Below are 7,518 nucleotides of genomic sequence, written 5' to 3' on the forward strand. Positions count from 1 at the left end.
ATGATACTTAATGAGGTTTTTAATTAATCAAAATTAAGTAAAAACTTAATTTTCATTTTAAATATTTTTGATCAAAAAGCTCAAAATAGTATAATTTTAATTATAAGATCAGATTAATTTGGATTATTAATTTCCCAATTATTATGAAATTTTAAAAAAAAATTTATGAATTAAAATTGGGAATTTAATAATCAAGAAAGGAATTTTGAAATTGGACTTCAAAATGGACAAATTTTTGGATGGAATTTTATATTTACGGTTTTTATATATTGATTTAAATTTCCAAACAATCAATTTTGAAATCTAGAGAGAGAAACTAGACGAATTTACCTATAGAGAAAGTGAAGAATTTGGGGAAAAGGTGAAATCCGACCCTAATTTAAAAATCTAAAAATGCACAAATGTTCCAAATCTATTTAAAACTAAAGGTTAAAAATCAGATCTCGAATCAGACTCAAATTCCAATGCTAATTTCATTCAAAACAACTTCTAGGGCATGTACATTTCGCTCATAGCAAGGCGTTTTAGAATCTCTCAAGAAGAAGTTTAAAATACAAATCAGAAACTTACAACATTGAATGTAGAATCAAGATCTGTCGACTTCCAAAGCAACTCATGTGTCCTTCCTGGCCAAATCTTTGGGGAGAGCTTCAAAAAGTGAATTTTGCCCTTTTCCAGACCTCTATTTAAAGATCCAACCATCTGGTTGTAGAAGGGGAAAAGATAAACATGCCCTCAAAATTTCAGCCCGACCGGATGTCTAGATCTCAAGATATTCATTGTTTTACTGTAGATTGATCTATGTCGTTGGATCATTTTATCTCTCCTCCAAGAAGCTAGGAAATGGCATTTTCTGATTGGTTGCAGTAAGTTTTTTCGTTTTCCCCCTTCTCGGATAGTGTTCTAACACGTCATTGTCCTCGTCCGTAGCGTGCAATCATTGGATAATTGATGCTCCCTTTGAATGGCTAAAACGGCGCCACGTCATCCTCATCAGCTTTTTTTAAAATAAAATAATCAAAAAGGTGAGCTTACCATAATTATTTGAATGCACGCGGTAAATCGACGCCGCATGTATTAAATATAAAGGACGTTCTCTCTCTTTTTTGAAAAAAATATAATTACATGTGTGTCGGTTAGTGCGTGCATTAAATGTACGTGGCTAACCGATTCACGTGCACAGAATATAAGATATAATTTTTTATAAATGCACTTGCATTGGTTGTCGCGCGCATTTAATGCATGCGGCTAACTGACTGCGGTACTAGGTATTTATTTTAAAAAATGCATGCAAATATCGATTCTCCTCATGCATTTATTGCACGAAAAAATTAATGAAAAGAAAACGTACCTTTTCTTGCCGACCGCGCCACCTTTTTTTCTTTTCCACCTAATGATTTGCTCATTATGGCATCGAGATTCACGATGCCATAATGACCCAATAACGCTCTCTATCTCTCTATCATTATTATTAAAAAATGTATCCAGTTATTAACCCAAATTTTGGGCGAATGACATGGATGCCACATAGTATATATGTAAATAAATTATAAAATGTATTATAAAATGCCAAATAAATTAAATATGTATTATTTAAATTCATATAATTATTTCTTGGCTAAATATTGATAAAAAATATAGAAAATTTCCAGAAAAATTAGGAAAGCCCTAACCAACCTTTAACCAAGTATTAAAGGCCCTGTAAAAAAATATTTCTTCAGTGAAATGAGGTTAAATACCATGTAAAAAAATGATAAAAATTAGAAACAATAATAAAATCAAAGTGTAAGTCATTTATCTTCATTTATATATGATAGCTTGCAAATTTGGTCATTAAAACACATAAATATGATGTAAAATGCATTAATTAAACATGATAATTTGCAAGTTATCATACCCCACCACTTAAATCATTGCTAGTCCCTTGGCAATGTACCATCTTTACTTTAGATGACTTCTTCATCCATCAACCCTCATTCATCTGCATGAAGTGTTAGAGATATCAATAACATGCTCAAAAAGAACTCCCCTTGACAATTTGGATTACACCTTGTCAGGAATATGGGTGCCATCCCTCTTGGTTATGGGTAGAGCTAATGAAATGAGATAGAAAGATGTACTTATCTCCAGATATTACACTATGATCTAAAAGGTTCCTCACTGCACTCTTCAAGTGGTGGACCTCTCGCCTCTCATATCAAGATCAGAAAATGGAAAATGGATAAAGCACAAGTTAGGCACCATGGACAAGAAAATAAAATATCACATACTACACTAACTTAGGAGCATGTCTGAAAATTCTAATATAATACAGCCACATCATTCCTCGTGCATTTTTAGATTTTAATCATGTTTATTGTTTTGCTTGGTCCTAAAGTGACATTATAGTCTAATTTAATGACAAATCATAATTTCTCATGAATAAAACAATAAAGTAAACTTCCTATAACAACTTTATACTACAAATTATAGTCTAATTTAATGACAAATCATAATTTCTCATGTTTGTATTCTAAAACCCTCTGTCTGGCTTCAAAAAATTTAATATCCATGAACCTACCAAGATTAATACATAAAATTACTAAATATCCCAAAGTATAAAAAAGAATATTGGAAAACATTTTGGAGTGATTATGTATCATTAAAAAATCTAGTCCCCACATATTTATATTTATATGTATATTATGATATCCCTATATCATCCAATGTGTTACAAATACTTCAGAATTATTACGATGATTCATATCTTCAAGAACAGCCAATAGGCATCAGCTCAAAATTGATATTGTTAGCAAAATAACTGAAATGATGATGGAAAAATTATAATATTTGGCAATGTAGATGAATTTTGGACAACAAGTGTATGGTGGAATTATATAGCTTACAACCCAATCACACTAATATATCTCATTTAAGGTTTGTAAAAGTAAAACATACTCATTATTATGCCCATGCAATGCTGATAATGAAGTTCATGGATGAATACAACTCTTAGTGAATTATGGTGACATCATAAAATATCAATCACTTTTCTTTTAATGTGTATGCTAAACATACCTAAATTTCACTCGGTTTCTGATGTTGTTGGGTTTCATATGATGTATAAACTATCAAAATCTAATAAAATGCACTGCATAACTTAAATAAAAATAAATAGTTGAAAAAAAATCAAATCACCGTATGATCATTTACCTCTGAATAGACCAGATTATGCTATAACTGAGTTCCGTGGACAAGTCTCTTCTAGTCATTTGGGTATCTGACATCTACAATTTTTAATGTTGCCATACTTCAGACTTTGAGGAGATTCTCTTGTATTAATGGGATTTTCTCTTTCGAGGGGTTTTGATGGCGCACGCCATCAAGGATCGTCAACAATGCTGTTCACGCCACCCGCCATCGTCATTGAAGACCGAGTGAAAGAAATGCTCGATTATCATTTTTTATTTTCATCGTCTCTTGTCGTGTTTTGTGCTTTTTTCGTGTTCATCACCCCGTTTTTGTCGCTCTACGACGCGTCTCTACGCTTGTCGTTGTCGTCATGGGGAGGGATCCTCAACCAATTTGGAACCCCTCCCTTGTGCCTTTTTATTTCTTTCCTTTTATTTATTTTAATTTCCCTACTACTTTTTAATGGGGGAGCCCATTTGTATAAGGTCTCCAATAATGGACCATCCTTTATCCCCTTTTGACCCAATTGGGGAGCCCTTTGACCTCTTCCCCTTTATAAGGGAAGAGGGGGGGCGCCCTAATTCCTTAGACAAGGATTTTCTACGTTTGATTATTGTTATTGGAATTCTTGGTTTCACCTCTCGATCGAAGAAGGGAATCGAGAGGAAGGAAGGAGAACAAGCTGAAGAAGAGGGAACAATGTTGCCTCTTCCCAAACAAGATCCCATTTGTGTGCTGCCTGCGGACGCGCGGAGAATTCCCGTCCATCAGGTCGCCACCTTGGGGCTCGGCATTCATTTGGGCTTTTGCTCATCCTCGCCCGCCTTCAGGATCTGCTCGGTGATTCATCACTCGAGTGTGATCCCCTATCCCCTCGGCAATCTCTCCCACCGTGACATTTGATTTGCGGGAATTTACAAGCTCCAGATCTCATTCAGAAATTGGCCGTCGTATTCATGACGGACCAAATTTTGACCGTCACGACGAGCGCAATCTGTCACCGCAAGTTGAAGGATTGCTCTCGGTCACACCTAACCTCACGGGATGACAAAGACAAGCGATCTTGACACTCGCTCATCCGGATGTCCTGTGACCTTGACTTGGGTCAGCCCTCCTGGAAGCTTTGGTGGATCGCTGGGACTCTCAACCTACAGTTGCACCTTGCCTACCGCTCAGGTTTGACGAGTACCTCTCTTAGCCGATCTTGCGTGTGGATCCAGCAATGCACCAGCCCCTTCGGCGATGCCGAAGACCGTCGCGCTAGCAGCCTACCGGATACCAACAACTGGACAAAGTCACCTTGGCCTTCGGCGTGCCTCCCTAGTGTTCGACCCTATTCATCCTACTACTGCTGGCTTAGACGCTATCGTAGACCGTGTGACCTGGAACGTCCGTCAGGGTACTCCACCTCCTTGGTCTAGTGCCCCTCCGAGACGTGGTGATTCCCCGCATCATCAGCGATCTTTGCGCCGGATCCGCGGTGCTTCGCGCTGCCGATCGCTCCCCCCCTGGCCTTGTCGCACTCTTCCCTCTCTGGACGCACAAGCTATACTTGGCGGGAGGCTTGAGTAGCCCTACCGCTGCCTTTGGATCTAGTCCTTCCCTCCTCCGACCTTTATTAGAGCTCCAACATCACATTGCTCGTTGAGCCGCTGCCATGACCTCTCCGGCGCCTCCTCATCAAACCCGCTACGACTGCCGATCGTCGATGACTCCCTACACCACAAGCCACACTAACGAGGTACGTCGTACTCTCTCATCGCTCATTTATTTATCACTTGTAGTATAGTTTGATCTCGACTCCACCGTGCTTAGACTAGGCAGGTGAGCGAGGTCTTGAGAGAAAACTACAAAATATTTGAGTGTCTTACTAGTACGGATGAGTATGTCCGTTACGTGCGAGCCTTACGAATAGATTCTGTTCGGCCGCAGATGCCATTGTCGCTCCGACGGGGTTCGAGGGGCCATCATCACTGTCACCTGGCGACCCCGTCCAAGCTTGGAGCTCGGCGCCTCCCTCGAGTCGGAGCCTGCACGTACGACACGTAGGACATTCATTTAGAGCATCGTAGTCGCATAACCTGTTAGGATTTCATCCGTCGGATGACGACACTGTCGACGTTCGATACCATCATCACTTATCGGCATCGAACCATCATATTCGGTGTCAACCGGACGATGTCCTAGACGACGTCCGACATCAGGTTTTTTAGTGGTCCCTACTGTTGTAATAAGCATTGTGTAATAAATCATATTAACATATGCCTTTTGTTTAGGACATATCAGTCATTTATATGTCTCTTGTGTAGTGAGAGGATATGAGCAGTTGAACTATCTTATATAGTCAACCTTACTAGTGAGGGAATGTGGTGCAGGCTGACTAGGACTCACGCGAGTAGGATTGCCTAACCCAACTAGGGATGGATAAAACAGACCACAAATCAACACAATCGACTTCGAACATTTAAATCTCATAAAATGTTGATGGTGCAGCCCCTTTCCTCGGTCAAGGGCGGGAGGACTGTCTTACAACCACTGTGGTGAAAACAAAGCTCCAAATCCAATATCTCGAAAGATCGATCACGAGAAGATTCAAACCTATTCTTAAGTGTGACAACGGTGGTAAAACACGAGAGAAAATATTGGATAAAATAATGTGAATCACCAAAGAGGGAAGGGTGGACCTTTAGCGTCGGTATAGTGCAAGAGGTCAATTCGGAAGTTGTCGATGTGTCATTAGTGGGAGTGAATGACGTGCACTTTGACGGGGTGATGCGAATCCCACTGCAGGGTCAGTTGGGGGTCAGGGGAGTCGCCCCCTTGCGTGTTCCTAGGTAGTGCCTCGAAACCCGAACGGTAGGCGCGACAAGTAGCGTTTGTGTTGGCGACCATGGGGCTGGGTGGCTGCGCGCGGCAACCCTAGGGGCAGGCAGGTGGATGCGACAACCAAGCAAGCAGGCGACGGCGTAGGTGATTGCACGCGGTGTTTGAGCAGATAGGTGGCTGCACGCGGTGTGCACAGGCAGTCGTGCGCGCGGTGTGCACGAGCGGCCTTGCGCTATGGGTGCATGCGGCCTTGCGCGCTATGGGTGGGGGCAGTTGTGCGCGCGGTGAGCGGGGGCAGCGCTGAGCGCGGTGGGCCCACAAACAGGCGCTCTACTGTGCGGTGGTTCCGGGGGTATGCACTGTGCGGTGGTCGCGGGGGTATGCACTGTGCGCTGTGGGTGGGCGCTGCACACGTTGGCGGCCACAGCGTGCGGTAGATGCGCTAGCGGTGGCTACAGACAGAAGATCTTCTCTCAACAGCTACAACACCAGCGGAGAGGAGACTAGGGCAAATTTCTCTTAGAAGAAAGAAAGTTCAGTTCCAAAAGAAAATCACCAAGTAATTCAGTATAACATTGGCCTATGTATAGGCCTTGGAGGGAAGAGAAAATTTAAAATAACTTTAAAATTCAAATCTAATTTAAATGATGCTCGGATCCCTGGTCCGAAGTTGACGTTGGCGACATGTCATGACACGGTGATGACTCTCAAATATGTCATCAAATAATTAAACTTTTTAGTTTTCATTCATCAAAATTGTAATGTTAATTCATGCTAATATCATGCATATGCATCATTTTATGAAATCACTAACCCCACTTGATCCTTTGAATCAAGTGGAATATATTTAACATTTTATGGTTAGTAAACATTCAGAGACAGGTTAAGAAGATCAAGGAAAGAGACGAGGATCAAGAGGAGCGGGCAAAAATTCAAAGAAGCAGAAATTACGAAAATGCCCCTGGGCATGACTTAAGAGAAACCTATAAATACTCTCTTGAGAGTTGATTTTAGGTTGTTCAGAATTTCTCTCAAGGAGCTAAGGCTTGGAGAGGAAGGATTTCTGCACCCTCCAAGAGTTGTTGAGCATTGGAGTTAGGAGGAGAAGGAGCCTGAGTTTTAGCCGAAGCAAGAAGATCTCTACCTCGCCGTGAGGGACGTGACACCGGGTGGAGAGATTGTTGAGGTTTCAGAATTCTCTCTTCTCCCTTCTGAAGACAGTCTGTATTGGATTGAAGATCACACCTTGTGTTTTCAGCAGTTCCAATAACAATTGTTGGTAGATTACTCTTAGAATTCTATTCAGTATTTTTTTCATTGATTTTCTTCAGTTATCCATCTCCAATCTTGTTCACCAGTCTGTTCATCCAAATTCCAGCAAAACCGCAGGTTCAGCGAGAAGAATCGCAAGCACAGACCCTCTGTGCAAGCGATTCAGCGCGCTGAACCGGGCACCTGACCACCTGCGCGCGAAGCCTGTGAGAGGCAGGTCGCGCACGCAGTGCAGCCTCGCGCTACGAG

The sequence above is a fragment of the Wolffia australiana genome, chromosome 6, assembly GCF_029677425.1.
Source record: "Wolffia australiana isolate 7733 chromosome 6, ASM2967742v1".
Lineage (NCBI taxonomy): Eukaryota > Viridiplantae > Streptophyta > Magnoliopsida > Alismatales > Araceae > Wolffia > Wolffia australiana.